At 49.4% G+C, this 20,033-nt stretch overlaps 1 protein-coding gene and 1 long non-coding RNA gene across 3 annotated transcripts in view; one reads left to right on the top strand and one right to left on the bottom strand.

The window, feature by feature from the left end:
* FBXO36 (F-box protein 36) overlaps positions 1-20,033 on the bottom strand; it is a 143,555-nt gene that overhangs the window by 95,242 nt on the left and 28,280 nt on the right. The window lies entirely within an intron of this gene.
* Positions 6,132-12,018, top strand: LOC132251426 (uncharacterized). The gene is made up of 4 exons (XR_009463457.1): positions 6,132-6,306; positions 6,825-7,002; positions 9,087-9,215; positions 9,373-12,018. It is a non-coding gene; the product is annotated as an uncharacterized LOC132251426 (long non-coding RNA).

The raw sequence follows: 20,033 nt of genomic DNA, 5'->3' as shown, positions 1-20,033 counted from the left end.
TAGTCTCAGAGATATTCCTGTCCTGGAGTGGCATAACCTTAAACTGAATAATGAGTGCTTTAAACCAGTTAAAGATATTAAAGTGTAGCCAATCCAGGGGTTAATGGCTGCCTAAAACTATTTTACAACAAGGTCCTGAAATGCCACCCTGCCCTGTCTCCTCAAAACTGGGATTATAGAATACATCCTGGGCCCAGTGAAGTTAGTGTTTAAAGTACCACTGACTTTAGAGGGTCTAGGATTTACCCTATGTCTAATTTGTAATGGGAGTTTCCTTAACATACTGATAAGTGATATGGATATGGTTGAATAATAATAATAATAATGACCCATATACACACATTCCTAAAGTCTCATTTATCTTTTTTATATTAGCATACACAAACTTAAGGACTAAACTCAACTGTGAATCAAACTTCTAGATGGTCAAGTAGCTATAAGAAAACTTAGTGTGCATGTCTACATATGCAGATAATGCACAGAAAACTTACTGCACTGTTAAGTACTGTGCAGTAAGTTTTCTCTGAGTGCATGTCTACATGTGCACCCATCAGGAGCAAATTTGCTTCCTATGGGAGCAGTTCATGGCAGGGATACTCCTGCCCTGCTCTACTACTATTTGGCGGCCAGGTGGTGCTCTAAGCTCCCCAGGTACTAGCCCAGGTCTGGCAGGGAGCACTGAGGTCAGGTCTGGGCTCTGGGGCACAGGGCGAGCTGTCCCATCTCTGGGGCAGCTGTCTTCCATCCCACCTCTGCCCGAGGCAGCTGCCTGCTGAGCAACCCCAAATCTGATCACGGAGCACGGGCTGGGACAATGACTCCTGCCTCTGCAGCAAGCAGCTCCTGGCCTCCAGCAACAAGACTGGCAATTTTCTCCTGGTCAGCTATGTAACTGTGTGCTACTGTGTAATAGCTACTGCACAGTAAATCTACTACCTATAACAGGTAGTAGAAAACTGCACAGTACACTAATTTACTGCACAGTAGCTCCTGTGCATGGTTACATAGTGATGCTTTGCTGCACAAATTAGTCTACTGTGTAGTAAAGCATCTCATGCAGACACACCCAGCAAATATGAATCAAATTGTGCTTAGAGTTGCAGAGGTGCCCTGCTTAACACTAGTTCTGGAACTAGAAATGAAATGAATCTAAATTTGAATCCTTCAGCTTTCTGGGTGTCAAACTTTGGAAACCTAGACTTTGGAATTCAGAGATGCTGAGTTTCAGAGGTCACAATGAGCTGGAATTTAACAAAATGAATCATTGATGCCACAGATTCTCTGACAGTCCTGTAAATTTTTCAGTCTAGATTATACTGAAGTTATAGCATCAGCTTTTGAGTTATAGGTAATGATAGGGCCACTGTGTTGGACAATTGCCTATACAGGAGCACAAAGCAGCATTGCATGTGCTAGCTCTGGAAGTGGAAGCAATAGAGTCACACTAACATGCCTATCTACCTTCCAGATTTGGAGCTAGCAGGCTAGCTCAGGTATCTCTGCATGATGCTGCCTTGTGCTCTGTAATTTGCATATGCAAATTAACTCATTTGCTGCTGGCTCAGTATATCTCTAGCATGACATTGGCATAACCTTATCTTCAAACATTCAGGGGGAATCTAATGTGTAAGGCTAACTCAACTAGCCTTTGTGGAAAGTATGGAAGAAAGGTGGAACTGGAATTATGGCTCCATTTCTTCAGCATCTTAGGGGCCAGTACCACTAGACACATTGCCTCATTGATGTCCAAAGAGCAAGGAAATCAATGGAAAAGAGAGGGAAATGGCTCTTGCTCCCTTACCCTATCTTGTATACTCTTCCAAAACAGGCCAGAAATGGCTATAACCATTTTAAAGCAGAATGGAAATCTATTCCTATTCCTTTGTATTGGGCTATTGTCAAAGTGACATTGCTTTTCAAAGAGACAGTTATCTCCAGCATAGATATGCCAAATGGAATTAAAAACTTGTGGTAAGAAGTCTTTTTCCTCTAACTGATTAATGGTGACAGGTGCTTTTTACCTTTTGAACTTCCATACTGTTTAGCTTTGCAACATTCTTCAGATTCTTTCTTGGCATAACCTTATTAAATTATCTGAAGGTACAAACTGGGCCAGGATAAACTGGACCAAATGTGGTGAAATTATGACTCTATCTTTTAGCACTGACTTCTCTCATAGGATTTTTAACTTCTGATCAACCATACATGAATTTAGTAACACAAGTCTGTAAATTTAATTCTTATAAAATTGGAGTGCTTATTGTATTGTAGAGTTCAGAACTTGCTTTAATGTAAATAGACTCAATATGAACCAAAACAAACTAAATATTTCTCAATCTGGCATGCCCTTATGCTACAAGCACTAAAATTAAGTGTCCAAAATTAACAAACGCTGGCTCAAATACACCACTTGTATTAGGAAGCAAAAGTCTCATTAAAGTTAATTTTAGTAGAACTTGCTTAGGCAAAGAGTGCTTTTGACCTACAGTTTTGCAGTAAACAGTTTGGATATTATTATTGTGAATAATTTAAAAAAAGAAAATAAGGTCTTTATCATGCAAAATGAGCCGTCTGTGCAAGCATTTATGCTCAGATGGGGTCATATTCATGTTGGGCATGAAGGTTTACATGATCTGAAAACTTGGCAGTCTTGAAGCCTAAATATCTGAGAGAAGGTTTCCCTACATGAAAGCCAGGAACAGAAGCTGATGTCAAGGCTTCATTAAATATTGGACAAAGATCATGACAAAGAGTGATGTGGATAGTGCCATGTCTTGCTGCTTTTAACTCTTCAGCCTGAATGACCGGGTACACACTTGACAGTTAGGATGAATGGAGACAAACTTGAGCATGAATCCCAAAAAAGCCTGAAGTTGCACCTCTGAAACCGTAGATAGAGAAACGAAGTATTCTACCACCACCCAAAGTATTCCATAAAGAGCAGTATACAGAGACTTTGTATATGGCAGTGTGACATAGCCACACAATTACCCCCCCCCCCAAAGATTGTATAATGCAGGGGTGTCAAAGATATGGTCTGTGGGCCAGATCTGGGCAGCAGAGCCAAATCATCCAACCCCGCTTTGCTGGCTTCCCCATGTTCTGGATTCAGCACCCACTCCAGTCAGTCCAGGGTTGTGCTGCATGTGGCGCCAGCATATGGGCGAGTGGGAGTTTGTGGTCCCAATCTGGCCCACAGGGCTAGCTACACATCATTCATCTGGCCTGTGGACTGGTCTTGGGTTGCTCATCTGGCTTGTAGGGACAAATGAGTTTGGTGTCCCTGATATGATATATATTTCTTCTGTGCTGGCATTTGTATTTTTTTGAAACACAAATTTACTGAAATAAGTTAGGCCAGATCCTCAACTTGTAAAAATGCAAAGGCAACACAGATATGCCTTTTATACCACTGTGGATCTGGCATGCCCTTTTAAAAATAAACACATGCCTTAGTCTAAAACATCCAGGAAGACTGGTGTCCAAATATCCTTGTACCAAAAAACCTCTAAAATGAAATATCCTACATCAAAGACACTTAAGTGAAATAATACAATCCTAGTTTTAAAGTCACTGCACTATATTGCTACTGTATTTTCTCACATACAACACACCTTTTTCAATCACCCAGCTGCTGCAAAGTGGGGTGCATACTATAAGCAAGGAAACATGGTAACAGCAGTTTCTGCCACTTAAACATTTGCTGGGTAAAAGAAATTCTGCGTGTAATCCACAGGGAAGAGAACAATAAGAAAGACTGGCTCCCTAGCTGCTGTTACTCAGTTACTTACTACAAAGAAAAATCTTTTTGTCTTTATTTCATCTTTCAAAAAAAAGGTTTGTATCTTATTTTGGGGTGTGTTGTATATGAGAAAGTATAGTATTCCACATTGAAAGGCTGCAATTTCACATTGCTAACCTAAAGTAATTTAATATTGCCATTAGGATAAAACCTTTATAGAAAGGAAAACTAGAATATATTAACAGAAGAAAAATATTAAAAATAAAACACTAGATATGGCTCAAAGGGGTTTATAGAACAAGGAAAATGATCAATCAGATATAAAAAGACTGAAATTCCAAATCTGCAAACACTGAGTTATATAGTTTATAATTCTGAGGGAAACTGTAGTCTTTTTAGTACTTCCTTTGGGTACTAATGTTGCAAAGATCTACACAGTGGTTTCACTTTGTACAATGTGAGTGATCTCATTAAAGTCAATGTCTATTGATAACGTTATGCCAAGTAGGTTCATAACAGATTTTTGCAAGAATGGGACATAAGGAGGCCACAAAATGTTAGTTAAAAGGGGTAAATTATACAAGAACATTCAGAAGTAGTTTTAATAATATTGTACTTAAAATGTGTCAAAAACTTAAATTATATAAAATATGCAATTTAATTATATCTATCAAAGTAGGAAGATCTGAACTGCATGTAGACAAAAAGGAACAGAAAAGGTTTTCTGTGGATCTTTTTTGTAACAGTTTTTGTTTTCTAAATATAATTGTATCATTATTAGTTATACAAGCAGAATAATTCATTAGAAAACTTTATTTGATTTGTTCCTGCTCTGAATGAGGCAGTCTCCCACATCCCAGGTGAATGCCCTACCCACCAAGTTACTGAGTTTTCTAGGAAGGGTTTTTCTCAGTCTTATCTGTTAGAAATATTCCATGAGAAGCTGTGTGTCTAGGCTAGTATTTACATCACTCACTAAAATGTGGAAATTCAAGTCTTTGTTTAGCTACTGTTGTACAGATGAGTTGCCTAGAGACTCTAAAGTTAGCCTCTCTCTCTGGCTCCTCACTTTGGAGGAGCTAATCAAGTTCCTGTGAAGGCACTAAAATGTTAAAAAAAAAGGTTACCATAAAGTTCTTCTAATTTGGAACAAAGACTGAACCAAACTCTTTGATTTATGTTTAAGCAGCAAAGGCAGTAGGAAAACAGTATTGACAGCATTTTGCAATACTTGACATTTCTCTTAAATCTTCAGCTTTTGAAGTCAGATAAACACCTGAGAATCTTAGCTTTCATTTTAAAAGTAAGCTTCTAGATATCATGGTTAAAATCTGACCTAAGCACACGTAAGGGCTCACAAACCAGAAAACAAATGAGAGGTATTTAGCATTCATTAAGAAGAAAACTGACTCATGGGTTTTGAAAATGTAGTATTGACAGCACTGAAAAGACTGATACTCTTTTGTAAGAAGACTGATACTCTTTTGTAAGAAAATCCATTACTTATGCCGCAGTATCTAGTTCAAGAGGTTTTATCCAGATGGATTTCACTCCTGGTAAATGTACAACCTATTCATGCAAAATCTGGCCAGCAATGTCTTCGGATGTTATGACTTCATCCTAAACGTTTTCATGTCTTCCTCTGTGAAGACATTAAAGCCGCGTCCAGACACGCGTGGACATTTGGTTCCCTGGGGACAACCAAGGGCAGCGCATCTTGTGTTGCCACTAGATGTCCCTGGGGAATGCCTATGCCACGTGAACTCTGGTGCATGGAAAGTTATCCTGGGTGGGGTAGGGGAGGCTGAGGCTAGCCTTACCTGGGGGCCTGGGGGCCTCCCGGGGCTGCAGCAGCAGTGATCATGCTATGTGAAGCTTGGCCAGCAGCAGAGTGCAGCTCTAGATGGCCTGGCTCTGACTTTGGGCGGCACATGCTGCCATGGCATGCACCACTCTGTTTTTTTTTTCAGTGAGTTTTAATGACCCCTGGATATCCAGGGGTCAAAATAACCCTCCGTGCTGCTCCCTTGCAGCGTGGAGAACAACTAAATGTGTGGTATGTGGCGCCACAGACGTTTCTGCTGTGTCACATGCCCATGGCCATGCTTGTCTGGACGTGGCCTGTGGGCATGTCCACACATGCACAGGCACTTACAGCAGTTCAAGTAGCAGCAGAACAAATTTGTGCCAGAGATTTGTGCCTCAGCACACATGCCTGAACATGCACTTTGGTGTGGGGCAAGTTGTGCCACTTGGGGCAAACTGACCCTGTCCAGCTCCTCCTGGATCTTCAGTCAGGGTGGACTAGAGGCTGGGGCCAGCACCTGTGCTGGCTGCAGCAGTATAAAAAGCTGCCCTGCTGAGCAGCTCAGGGTTACTTGATCTCAGGAGCTTCTGGAGAAGGAGCCTCTGGGAGGAAGGTAGCCATGCCCCTTCCTGTCCCAGGCTGCTGCCATTGCTGTTGCTGTAAGCTTGGTCTCAGGAGCTTCTGGGGAGAAGATGGCCAGACCCCTTCCTGCCTCTGGCTACTACTAGCTGCTGGCTTATTCTCAGAGCTTTTGGGGGTAAGTTGGCCTCACCCCTTCCTGCCTTAGGCTGCTGCTGTTGTTGCCCTCCCCATGTGGGGGGTCCTCTGCAGCATGCTGGTGCCCCCACTTTGGGGGGGGGCACCACACTGAACCACACCCCAGCACCATACCCCAGCTTCTGCATCCCTGTTCTGGCCTGCTGCCCAGCTGGCTGCCAAGCCGTGGTCAGGGAGGGAGGGAGCCTACCGGGAGAGGGAGCCTGCCTTGCCTGTGGCCCCTCCCCCACCATCACTGCCAGAGCCTAAAGGTGCCTTGCCTGCTCCAGCTGCCTTAGCAGGCCATCCCCTACCTTCACCTCCACTTTCACTTGAAGCACACCCTGAGTGGCTGAACTGTACCACTGCTACCACCACTACTGCTGCTGCTGCTGTTTATTATGTTGCTGCCCCCTCTCAGGAGAGGAGATTCCCTGCTGCACCACCTTGCACAACTCAACACCACATCTGCACTGGATTACTCCCTAACTAACTGATTGCTTCTGCTGTCCCCCACAGCTGCCTCACTGCATCTGATCCTGTTTTGTTTTCCTGCCTACTGCTCTGTTGCTGAGTGCCTGGCAGGAGGCCTGAGGGGCTCCTGGACTCAACTCCAACAAACGAAGCCCCTCCACCGCTCTAGCCATCTTTCACATATGCCTCAGCAGCCTTCCCTGTGTGTTTTTTCCCTTGTATGGTAAGTCCTGGGGTCCACTCCCTTGGCCCTGGTGTTTGCTGTGTGGCTGAGTAAGCCAGCTTGAGTCTCCTAGCCCATGTTTGTGTGTGTGCGTGTGTGTGTGTGTGTGTGTGTGTGTGTTTTCCTCCTCCCATTTCCCCAAGCATAGCCCTTCCAGTTTTTTTTCTATGGGGCTGTAGCTCAGTGAGCTCCTGCCCCTATTAGATTCACTAGCCCCACTGTATATTTTGATTTTTTGCTATTGTTTCCCCCTCGCTCATGTGAAGCAATGGCAGGGCAGGAACCTTCGGGGGGGGGGGGCAAATGCCCCCACAGAGCTTCATGCAGCCCCACTATGAGGGCAGATCCCAGCCAAGTCCTCAAAGGGATGCATGCCCCTGCAGCCCCCACCCCAGAGGCAGAGTCCAACCAAACTCCTCCAGGGGTAGAGAAGCCTTCAACCTCTGCTGCAGGGGTAGGCGGGACTCTGGCAGGGAGCCAACAGGGTCCCAGAGGGGTTGCAAAGGCCCCTCCCCCGCCATCTGGGACCAAGGGCAAGGGCAGTGGGAAGGGCTCCTCCTCCACCTCCTCCACAGCTGGGGGTGGGAAGGGCAAGGGCCCTGCCCCTAAGCCTAGACCAGCAGCACCTGAGGGACCAGGTGTGTTACACCAGCCAGCACACCCACTCAGCCTGTCCCTGGCCCTAGCCCCGGTCCTACCAATGCAGCCTCCCAGCGGGGGAACTGCAGCTATGCACAGGTGGCTGCAGTGTGACCCAAAGCCATGGGGCCTGGACCCTCCACTGCCAACCCTTCCAGCTCAGGTGGTGGGTTCCCTTTTCTGGTACTCACCCTCAGGCATGGGGTGAAGTGCCAACTGCCCATGCAGGAGAACTTGCACTTTGAGACCTGGACGCAGGCCCTGGCTTGGGTACTGGGGGCCCCTGAAAATCATGGCGGCCTCCCGCTTTCATGGCAGGGGGACCTTTTTCCTTGCCTCAGAGGCTGTCGCACAAAAGGCAGTGGAGAGGGGGCTCATGGTAGAGGGCGAGTATGTCCCCCCCCTCAAGCCCATAGAAGAGCTGGGGACCAGGGTGGTCCTCCGCTCCATCCCTGGGCCAGGAGGAGAGGGCATCTGCAGGTCTCACTGGCGAGAGGGGTGCCCCTGCTACCGGTACCCCTTACCCCTCAGGCCCCCCTGGCACTCCAGCCACATCATCCAGTCCCCTTGTGAGCTCAGGGGACCCTGCCCCCAAACCAAGTTTGGCGGGGTCCCAGGGAAGGCAGCAGCAGCCAAGGGGAGAGAGGGAGCGGGGCCCCCCTGCCCCTAGTCATACCCCTGCTGTAGCTGCCACACCCTCACAGCCCTCACCTTCTCCTACTGGAGCCTGTCCACCTGAAGACCACCCCATGGCTGAGTGGGTGCAGGTCCCCTCTGGGCCCCCTCCCAAGACCACCACATGGGGACGGCCTAGCTCTCAGGGGCCACCCCGGCTGTGCCGACACCCCACCTCCTGGGAAGATCAAAGGGGTGACCCCCATGAAGGAGGTTTTGGGGCTTCTAGACAGTCCTGAACAGGATCCCATGGAGGAAGCCCCTCACTGTGCTGGCCAGTGCTTATCCCCTGAGACCACGGGCACCAAAGCTGAGGCCTTGGCTGATCCAAAGGAAGGTCTGACAGCGGAGCGCCCCCTCCCCCCGGACAATCTGGGGGAGATGGGAGCCCTGGGGCTCACGCTTGTGAGTCCTGAGGAGGGAGATCCCCTTTCTCAGGACCCTGAGGCAGACACCAAAGCCACCCCAGTGCCTGACAGGCCTCTTCCCTCCCTCTCCCAGAAAAACCGCACTTCCAGCCTGCCCCGTGGTCCCACACCAGAGGGGATTGGGGTGGGGTCCCTTAATCAACAGGTCAATTTTGTCAGGGACCCTGTGCAGATCCCTGGGGCTCCAGCTCTACCCTACTATCATGTGAGAGAGTCCCACCCCCACTTTCACCCCCACCCCTATCCCAAGGAACTGGAGAGCTCTCCAAAGCTGAACTGGAGTCTGGGGTCTTAGTGGACCAGGGGGTTCAGACAGTGCCTAAGAAGCTTGCTGATCCCCAGGACCAGGAGGAGGACACCCAAGAACTAGCAGGCTTCATGGAACCTGTGGACCTCTCAGTCCTGGCAGTCCCCAGGAGTGAGCTACTTGCATTTCTTGACCACAACTACACCCGGCAGTCTGCCAGCAAGGTACAGCTCACCTTGGACGTCTCCCAGCTGTGGAAATTTTAACAGCATCCTTCCCACTGTGAGGGCACTGGCAGGGGAGGGTAAGGGGCCCAAAATCTGTAATGCCCAGATCTATAGGCGTGCCCTGCAGTTTCATAGACACCCTCTATACTTATAGGAGGGTGCTGCACGAGCTGATGAACCCAACATAGGGTGTTGAGATGTGTGAGGCCCCTGCTGAACCATCTACTCCAGCCCCCCAGCCATGAGGTAATTTGCGATCGTGACCCTCAACATCCACAGCTGCAGGAAGTGTCTCCGGAGATGCCGGGTGCTCTCCTTCCTTCAGGAGGGGGGCGTACCCCTTGGTACTCTTGCAGGAGACCCTGATGATTCTAGCCGACGAGCCTAGCTGGCAGCTGGAGTGGGGAGACAGGGTCTTTTTTAGTCAACTCTCAGCCACCTGTTGCAGGGTGGCCACCTTGTTCTCCCCAGGCCTACAGCTGGAGGTTCTCCAGGACACTGAAATGGTGCCAGACTGCCTACTGCCAGAGTTCTACCAGGACCTCCTCCAGGCCTGGAGGCTGGTTTCTGCCTCCAAGTCCCCTGCAACACTTGCCCAAGGCGCCAACCTGCTTGTCAAGCCCCTCCTCTAGAACTCCCAGCTGGAGGTACCGACAACAGATGCACCCCGGTTGCGACAGAGGTTGTTTCTGGTTGGTGTCATATTGGAGACCTCTTGGACTACAATAGGCAGGAATGGGGGGACCCCACTGTGCTGGCCTGGCACATGGGTCTACCCATGACATGTGCGACCTGCTATCTGGTCCAGGAGGTGAAATCTGCCCTATCTCCTGATGCCGTTGCCCTTGTCAACCAGGTCTTGCATGGTGGTAGTCCCCCTCCCCCCATGTCCTCCAGGCCACCAGAGTTTGTTGTGGGGTTGGCGCCACAACCGGCCTTGCGGCACTCTCCACACCATTACCTAAACCAGCTGGAGGACACCAGACTGGTCCACTTTTCCACCGTCCATTGCTGCCACCTCTACATGCTTGTGTGCCACATGATCCATCATGCTGCCCTCGTGTCCCACCCAGACACCAAGTGGCAGGACCTGCTTGGCAAGGGCGTGGCTGGGGCACCCCAGTGGCCGAGTCTGTACTCCACCCTCATCCCACGAGCCACTGGGGACCTCAGCTGGCAACTTCTCCATGGAGCTGTTGCCACAGGCATTATGTGGCAAGCTTCACAGACACCCCGGTTTCCTGCCCCTTCTGTGGGCTGAGGGAGACCCTGGTGCACATGGCCCTCAAGTGTGCCAGGCTGCAGCCCCTCCACCTCCACCTCCAGAACCTCCTCCTGAGGTTCTGGTTGAATTTCACTCCCCACCTTTTTGTTTTTGGTCACCCCATCTGTGGCCCCACCAAGTCCTGGGATCCCTCATTCTGGCCCTGGCCAAGTGGGCCCTGTACTTGACCAGGGAGGAGGCTCTGGCCAGGAAGGTGCCTGGAGACTGTGGGGCCACTTTTCTCTCACTTGTCTGTGCATGTTTCCAGGCAGAGCACCAGTGGGCAGCATCTGCCAGCTCCTTGGATGCCTTTGAGGACTGGTGGATGCAGCCCAGGGAGCTGTGTTCAATGTCCCCCTCAGGCACACTTTTTTTCACGTTTTGAGCCTTTGACCCTCACATCACTCTAGTCCTGTTTTTTGCCTTTGTTGTCCCAAGTATGTTGTTGTAGCATTCACCCATTAGCCCCCATACAATAGGGGCTACTAGTTAGCCAAGTGGGCCTTAGGGCCCACAGTATTTGAATGTTACAAGTAAACAGGAGCTTGTGAGGCCTAGGCAGTTGATTATATGGGCACACTAGCCCCTTGTGCCAGTTGGAGTGCTAAAGCAGCCCTGACCTAGAGTGCCCCCCTGCATCCTCTACCCACTGCAGCAGTCTAGCAGCAAGGGCTGCTGCCTGGTTGTGACCTTCTGCCACCTGCAACAGCATCACCCCCCGCTTGGACCTGTGGCCCCATGGCTGTGCAACTGCCAAACACAGATGGGGACTGCCTGCCCACCTGTGCTGAACACTGCAGCAGAGCCACCTGCACCTCTGCCTCAGCTGCCAGTGGGCCGTGGCTGCACAGTTGGCCTTCATGTGGCACTGCTGTCATGTCTTCTGGTGAACCCACTCTGCCATCTAGGCAGCTATAGCCTGGGGAAGATACGCTCATGGCAGCGTCCCGCTTTGAACTGTCAGAGCGTGTCCTCCTGACTCCAAATGGCCAGGAGGTCAGCCACCTTGTCTGCCCTCCAGCTGGGCCCCAGTGCTGGCCCTGGGCTGGGTCCTGTGCCAGGGTCTCAACACTTGCCTCACCAGCAGAGATCCTGGTATTTCCCTGTTTAAAAATTGCAAATTCTCTGATAAAAATCCCCCAAATTCTCTCATTAAAATACCCCAAATCCACATTCTTCCACAATTAAAATGAAATGCCACTATATATAGACAGAGATTAGTTGAGCAATGTTTTACTGATATATTTACAATGATAAAGCAATTTGGAAGCCTACCAGTGCCTCTATCATCATAATAAAATAAATTCTAAATATCTATACACTTTAGGTTTTGCTTTTGTTTTTTTTATCATAGAAAAATCAGAGCTCCCCCTGCCCTCTTCACTCACCAGGATGCGGGGACAGCTGTAGCTGGACTCACAGCTGCTTGTGGTGCTAAGCAGCACTGATATGCTGGTGCTTTGCCCCTGCCCATGCCCAAGACTTTGCCCCTCACTCCCAACCCATAGCCCCACCAGTGCCCCTCAATCCTGATCAGCAGTCTGTGCCTGCCCCCAACTTGCTCCCTCTTGGCAGTAGCTCCCTCCCAGCACCAGAATATGGGTCCAGCTGCAGCTGTCCCACCTGCTGCTTTGTGGCTCTGAGCAGTGCCAGCCCTTGCTATTCTGCTCCTTGCACCTGTGCCCTGGCCCCAGCAATTCCCCATGCCGTTCCTGGGAAGCCCCCAGGCTGGGACTTAGGGACTTGACTGGGTAAGCCCCTCCCCTTCCAGGGCCAGCCTCATCCTGCACAGGCTGCTCTAGAGGGCAGAGGGGGCTCTAAGCCCAGCTCTGTTGGCTGTTCCTACCTGAAGCGCTCCCCAACCATCTCTCTCTCACCCTCACATGCACCCCTACTACCACCTCCAGCCTATTACATAGACCGATAGACTCCCCTGCCACCTCAATCCTTCCCTGATCATCACTGCCCCCCCGCCACCTCCACCCCTCCCCCAGCCCATCACACCCCCTAAGTGGTTCCTGGGACCAGGAGCCTTGCCAGGCCAGGACGACAAGTCAAAGCACTGGTGTGGGCACAAGGCAGGGCTGCAGTGCAGCAGTTGCCTCTGCAGCCATGGCTCCTGCCAGCAGGTCCTGTCTCATCTGGTGGCTGGGAACTCAGGGTGTGAGATTTGTGTGTGTGGGGGGATGTGGGCTTTGCAGTGGAGGGAAGAGGCATGGGGTTTGTGGGTGTGTGTGAGGGGGGCTGTAGAGGGGGTTTAGGAGGGTTTTTGGGTGTGTGGACGGGGGGTTTGTTCGGGTGGTTTATGGATGTGGGGTTTGTGGGGTGTGTGGATGTGGGATTTGTGCGTGGGTGTAGGGGGTTAGTGGTGGAGTTTGTGGGGGTGGTTTGTGATTGTGGTGTTTGTGGGTCAGGATTTGTGGGTGGATTGTGGGGGGAGTTGTTGGTATGAGGTTTTTGGGGGGGGTCTGTCACATGCCTGTCTGCCTGTCCCACCCCATGGTGCACAGCCCCTGCCGCTGGTGGCAGCAGTCAGCAGTAGTCCCTCAGAGCACTCATGGCTCGCTGCATGCAGAGCCCCCCGGCGATGCGCAGCACTGCCCGAGTCCTTGGGACTCATGTGGCGTAAGGAGCTGGCCCCTCCCATTGGCACATGTCACAACCCAAGGGTGTGATTTTTGTTTTGTGTGTGCTTTGGCACCACTGAATTATTTTCCTGCCATTTGAACCTTTCTTTGCAGTGTGCATTTCTTCTTTGCAGCTAAGAAATGCACGTTGCAAGGAGTTCCCGCCATTTGTATTCTAATTTGAGCCCCATTATTGGCTTGCGTTAAATTATTCACACGTGGTGGCTAGCGATTGGCTTGCTAGCCGTATAAGAGGCTTGAGTGGTTTCCGCCCAAGTTGGAGGACTCCACGACTATCAGGAGGAAGAGAACTTCATGTCTTGTGAAGATCTCTAAGCGCTGCGGAGCCTATTGGACCCAGCGTATTCAAAGAAGGCAACAGGGGTCTGATCAGCCTCTAGCCCCTCCCCGTCACCGAGCACAATCCTCGATGTATCCCTCTTCCCTGCGCGCAAAAAGGATCCACGGAGCCTCGACAACTTCGTGGGAGTGATCCGAATACTGTCTGAGTCCTCAAACGAGGATTTAAGCGGAGCTTTGCCTGGGAAACTGTCCAGCCTACACCGCGACCATCTTCGGTGTAAGTAAACAATCTTGAATGAACCATTACGAGTCCGTTCCTAATTCTAGCGTGTCGCCTGCTTTCTCCGACCCAGCATGCCCGGGTTGCTGGCCACAGCCCGTGCGGCAAGAAAAAGGGCCCGGATCGCTCCCGGCCCGCACATGGCGACGAGGATGGGATCAGGAGAAAGCACGCTAGAGCTAGAATTAGTTAAGAACTGCCCTTGGCGCGGTGAAAAACGCCAAGTGAAAAGTTTTATGGAACTGGAGGCGCATATCGCTTACCACCAGGCGGGTGGAATGGGTGAGAGGTTTATCAGAGGACGCCTTTCGCTGAAGGGAGAAGAGGGAGCTTCCGAAAACGGAGCCCCAAGAGAGAGGGAAGAGTATTTGCACCCCGCGGCATTCGGGTGTATGATGAGTGACAAACGGGTCCTGTTCAGGCCCCTCGATACTGTGTCCCTCGCCAGAGTCAACCCGGCAGGTGCAGTGAACCCGACCCTCACCCGGGAGTGTGCCCGTTGCCTACGATATGCTCGGGACAGTGAAGAACCGGTGGCAATCGGCCGGTTCTCCCCTTATATGGTGGCATCTAGATTAAGGGGTTGCGAGCTTCTGTCCGAGCTCCGCGAAGATTTGGAGACGAAGGAACACGCCGCAGATGAGAGGGTGGCCCTACAGTATGACAAGGGGGGAGAATTGAGTGCAACATTCTGTACAATTACTGATTTAATGAATAAGAATTTAAGTTTGAAGGCCCAGCTGCGTATGGCTGTTCAAGCGGTCAAAGAAACGGCTGAGAAAAGGGATCCTGAAACGCCAGCCCAAGATGGCGCTGAGCAAGAGGGAGACCGCGTGGAAGAACCGGAAAAGAAGGGTGGAGCTTCGGAGGAACCCGCGAGAGTTCGGTCAGCGACTCCGCCATCGACGCAGCGTCGTCTCCGGCAACCCCACCCAGCGCCGCAGCGCCGCCTTTGACGACCACGCCTTCTTGCCAACGAAAGGAAGAATCGAGTGGAGGAGTGCATCCGCCCCTCCTACCTGAAGCAGTAACAGCAGCAATGACTCCCGCAGCAGCAGTTCAGCCTGTAACAACATCAACTCCCGAAAGAGCAGCTTGTCCTACAGCCACGATCAACCAAGTAACTGATGAGCAAGATGCCGTCACCAGTCGCATTCGTGCTTGGACGGAGTTACAACAGCTATACAAAGAATCTGAAATGGAGTCCGACGAGGCTATAGTCTCATGGCTGGAACTCATGTCCATGGAGTTTAAGCGTGACTAACTGGCAATCTCCTTCGTCAGTTGTCACAACTGCATATCCTGATGGAGCCAAGATTATCTATTGATCGGGACCGTCGACACCCGACCGAGATTCAAGGCACAAGACACCACGAATCCGATCTTCCATCATTGCCACAGAGAACACCAGAAGAGCGATACATGTTTGGGTTTCTCCTACAGCGTTCTGGACTCAATAAGCGGCAACTTCGGATTTTAGGGGACGCAGGTCAATGGCAACTGGCCTATGAGTTAGGTTTCCGTTATCTAGAAGAGCTAGACGATGGCTCCTCAACGATTTCATCTAGTTGAGTGTATAAGAGAGGATAGTTTAGAGTAACAACCACTTGTACCATAGAGAAATAATAGTAAAGTTCCATGAAAATTCTGTAAATATGTTGAAATGCATTAACTTATTTTTTTTGAGAGTTTTTTGCTTACAGATCCGGAATTCAGAATGCGTGGTGAAGAGAAGCCCCGAGAAGGATAACATCACCAAGAAGTGAGGGCCTGATGCACGACTTCGCCATAACGCCCACTGAAGCCCTGATTGTGCAGTTTTTTGTTATGAATCTGATTATGTGTATTTGTGTTGGTTATTGTTTAATTTGATCCCAGGAGAACGAACTTTTATGTTGATAAGTTTTGTGTTTGTTTGTTTGTTTGACGACTCGTGACAGAACTCTGGATCACTCGAGTAATGAAAGTACAGCATAATTCAGCTGTGCCTTCAGCAAGGGGGATGTCACAACCCAAGGGTGTGATTTTTGTTTTGTGTGTGCTTTGGCACCACTGAATTATTTTCCTGCCGTTTGAACCTTTCTTTGCAGTGTGCATTTCTTCTTTGCAGCTAAGAAATGCACGTTGCAAGGAGTTCCCGCCGTTTGTATTCTAATTTGAGCCCCATTATTGGCTTGCATTAAATTATTCACACGTGGCGGCTAGCAATTGGCTTGCTAGCTGTATAAGAGGCTTGAGTGGTTTCCGCCCAAGTTGGAGGACTCCACGACTATCAGGAGGAAGAGAACTTCATGTCTTGTGAAGATCTCTAAGCGCTGCAGAGCCTATTGGACCCAGCGTATTCAAAGAAGGCAACAGGGGTCTGATCAGCCTCTAGCCCCTCCCCGTCACCAAGCGCAATCCTCGATGTATCCCTCTTCCCTGCGCGCAAAAAGGATCCACGGAGCCTTGACAACTCCGTGGGAGTGATCCGAATACTGTCTGAGTCCTCAAACGAGGATTTAAGCGGAGCTTTGCCTGGGAAACTGTCCAGCCTACACCGCGACCATCTTCAGTGTAAGTAAACAATCTTGAATGAACCATTACAAGTCCGTGCCTAATTCTAGCGTGTCACCTGCTTTCTCCGACCCAGCATGCCCGGGCTGCTGGCCACAGCCCGCGTGGCACGAAAAAGGGCCCAGATCGCTCCCGGCCTGCACAGCACACACCTTAGAACAGGAAGAGGTTGGCTTCTGCCACCACCCGGGGCTCCCGGCACTGCAAGCAGGAGCCACACGTCATTGGGCCGGGCTGGCTCCTGCTTCCACATGGCCCACATGCCATTGGGCTAGGCTGGCTCCTGCCTCCATGTGGTGGGCACATAGGGGCAGGAGCTAGCCCGGCCTGATGTTATGCGACTCCTGCCTGAATTCTGGGAGGGCTGGGTGGTGGCAGGAGCAGGTCCAGTGTTGCCTGAGGGTGCATGCCAGTGAGCCAGGCTGGCTCTGTGTACCACGGGTAACCTCTGGGACTCGAGCAACGCTACGCACTGGCAGGAGCCTCTGCTTGCAGCAGGTCATGAGTGCCCCAAGGGCCCATGCTGGCTCTTGCCATCAGTGGCAAGGGCTGTGCACCATGGGGGGGCTAGGCAGGCAATCCACCCCTCCCACACAGTTCCCCCTCCCACACAGTCCCCCCACACCCACACAGACCTCCCATCCACACAGTCACCCCCCAAACCCACAGTCCCCACACCTACACTTCCCCCTCACCCAGTCCCCTCCACCCCCACATCCCTGCTTGCTAGGCTCACCCATGGTGCCTGCCATAGCCTCCAAGTCCTCCTGACTGCTGCTGGCTTGGAGCTGAGAATGGGGCTATTCAGCCTCCGGTACATGGGTACAGCTGGCTGCCGTGCATAGCTTCAAAGCAGCCTGCCTGGTCCTGCTGCTGTGCCTGGACCCAGAGTAGACCCTGAGTGCCAGGCAGGCTCTGGAGCAACCCAGGACAGAGCCTGGGTGCCAGCTAGCTCTGAGCCACTACTGCCAGCCATGGCTGGCTTTTATTTCCTCCAGCACACTGAGGTAGCATGCTGGAGCAGCAGGGCCATGTGGTAGGCATAGAGATCCTCTGTCAGGGTGCTAGAGTGTCTCCTTCAAGGACCCAGCCTCCAGTTGCTTCTGGGCACACTCCAGGCACGCCCTGCATTGCTTTTTTCTGGTGTGCTTTCTTTTGATACTGGGATTCCCTGGTATCAAACTTAGAGTCCACACTGCAAATTTACAGCACAGGGAACATTTTTTAGTTCCATGGCGTACATGCGGTGTCTCAAACTGCTTTGAGATGCCTCAAGAGACATGTGCTAGCTCATGTGGATGTGGCCTGACAGGCTGAGAAGACTCAACCAATCACTTTGTTTTTTCTGCCAAGATGAAATCCTAAAGGAGTAGGACTATAATAGTGCAGAAGAAGAGTGAGTTGTGAAATTTGGGCAGACAAGACATCTCAAAGTACCACAACTACTAATGTAAGCAAACGTTTCTCTTTGAGTGATTGTCAACACTGATTAAGAAGCAGTTGTACTAGTATTAAGAGGTATATGAGTGGAAACCTTATTAAATGACTAATGACTGCAGAATAACCTTATCAAAAATGGGAATTTGTTCTGGGAATTTGCCCTGCACTGTTCAGGAATAGTGCCTTATAAATGTGTGGATCAAGTTCCACATAGATGGTCTATAAGTTTCAGGTACAGAGATACTCTTCAAGTAGAGGGCTCTGGTGGAAAGAGTTCTAATGTGGCAGGGTGGATCTAGCTTGGCTAGGTCATATGCTCTTATACAGCTAGAGACTGCTAGTAGTGGCTGCTGACAGATGTGAAAAAACAAAAAACAGCGCTGTACTGGAAGAGGAAATGTGTTAGTTCAACCAGCTCCCTAGCACCTGTATAGATTGGGTGCTTCAGGAGGGCTTTGGGGCACTTTTATCTAATAGTTGATTCAGTCAGCTTTTAGATAAATGCACCAAAAGCACTGCTGAAGCGTGTGATCTATACAGAAATCTGGCAAGCCAGGTTAAACTAACCTCTCCTGGGCACTTGGTGCAGGGGTGTGCTGAGCTCAAAGTAAAGCACTTTTTTATTTTTTTCACATCTATAAGCAGCCAATTTGATAATTTCTGTGAGGATATGAGCTGGCCTTTATCAGAAAAGGCAGTGAAAAATTAATACATGCTTCTCAGTAACTTTGTTCTGACAGGGTAAGAAGACCATATCTTCACAAGATCCAACATGTAAAGTTTAGCTTCTGAGATGGTCTTAGGCTTTAAAAAGAAAACTGAAAGGAGAATAGTTTGGTTTATTCTGAGACAACTTTGGCCAGATATTTGGAATGAGGCTCAAGACAGCTCCTGTATGATATGCTGTAGAAACACCAAGACAGGCAGGATGTCTCTTACTTTTTGAGTTGTTGTAACAGCCACTATAAGACAGTTTTCATAGATAATTGAAATAAAGAAGAAGCTGTTGTGGATTCAGAGAAGGTATCTACAAATTCTGCTAATATTCTATTGAGGTTTCAACCAGGAAAGAGGTCTTTCACATTTGGACTAAAACATGAATTACGCATTTCAGGAATCTTGCCGCTTTAGGGCATAATACAGTAAGACTCCACATTGGAAGCTGATGTGTAGAGGTACCTGCTGGAGAGTGCCTTATGGAGCTGATGGAAAGCTGAGGATGAGATACTCAAATTGAAAACCTTTCCACTTTTAAAGTTAAGTAAGTCTCTTTATTCCTTCTAGTTCAATGCTTTAAGAGATGAATGCTTTTTAATTGCTGGTAGATAACAACTCTCTTATGCAACCTTATAATTTGTCATTTTGGTGTGGTTTATACAGTTCTAGAAAAATAAGAGTATTATAACACTTATTTTTTTATTTAAAATGTCTGTTAGATAACTATGTTAAAAGAACAGTAAAAATCCAGCTCTATAAAACATTGCCACTGACTGTAATGGGATTACACAAAATAAGCACTATATTCAGAAGTAAATAATTATGGGAGTGTGGCTTAATGTTGAGACCTGAAGTACTGAAAAATTGGGAAATGTTGAAGTTAAAGTTACCTAGAGATCTTTAACTCTGCCTCCCTGTGTGTGGATTATAATACAGTCTTTAATTACATAATGATGTAGCACTGGCTTTGGCAGTTTGGATACAGCCCCTAGGAATACAAAACGGCAGCATTCAGAGTACAAAACCAGAAGGTGTTTTGAGTTTTCATTACTAGGTAGAGGAGAGCTGTATGCATGATGATACTGTCTCTTTGGCCTGCTGTATAGTGGAGGCTAGAACTATTACCAAACCTCCTGTCTGCCCACTTCTGGACAGGGGTGGTTGGTTGGCATGCCAGGGGTGAACAGAGGGGGAGCCACAAGGGGCCCAATTCTTGTGGCACTGTAGCCCCTGGCCCCTTCCCCACCAGCTGCCCTGAGGTGCACGTGCCAAGCAAAATGCCTTTGCATGCCAGGCTCTGGAACCTGCACCGGGGATTGTCTACCCCTGTACTATAGCCATTAACTATGACCAAACCTTCTATCTGCCCCCTTTTGGACAGTACAATTACCTTTGTGAGAAAGGAGGGAGCAATTCTTCAGAGCAAGGACTGCAATTATGTCTGGTCCATACACAGGTTGTGCCAGGAATGGCATTCCTTGAACATCTGTGTAAGAGCCATGAATATTCTGGTTTATAATTTTATCTGAGAAATACAATGTAATATATCATTTTTTATGCAACCCTAGATACACACGTGTAGCATAGTGTTTGGGGTTGCAGTACTAGAAAGACTTCATGGGTTATGC

Source organism: Alligator mississippiensis, chromosome 7 (assembly GCF_030867095.1).
Source record: "Alligator mississippiensis isolate rAllMis1 chromosome 7, rAllMis1, whole genome shotgun sequence".
Lineage (NCBI taxonomy): Eukaryota > Metazoa > Chordata > Crocodylia > Alligatoridae > Alligator > Alligator mississippiensis.
The sequence above is the reverse complement of the archived record's forward strand: the minus strand, read 5'-3'. Positions and strand labels throughout refer to the sequence as shown.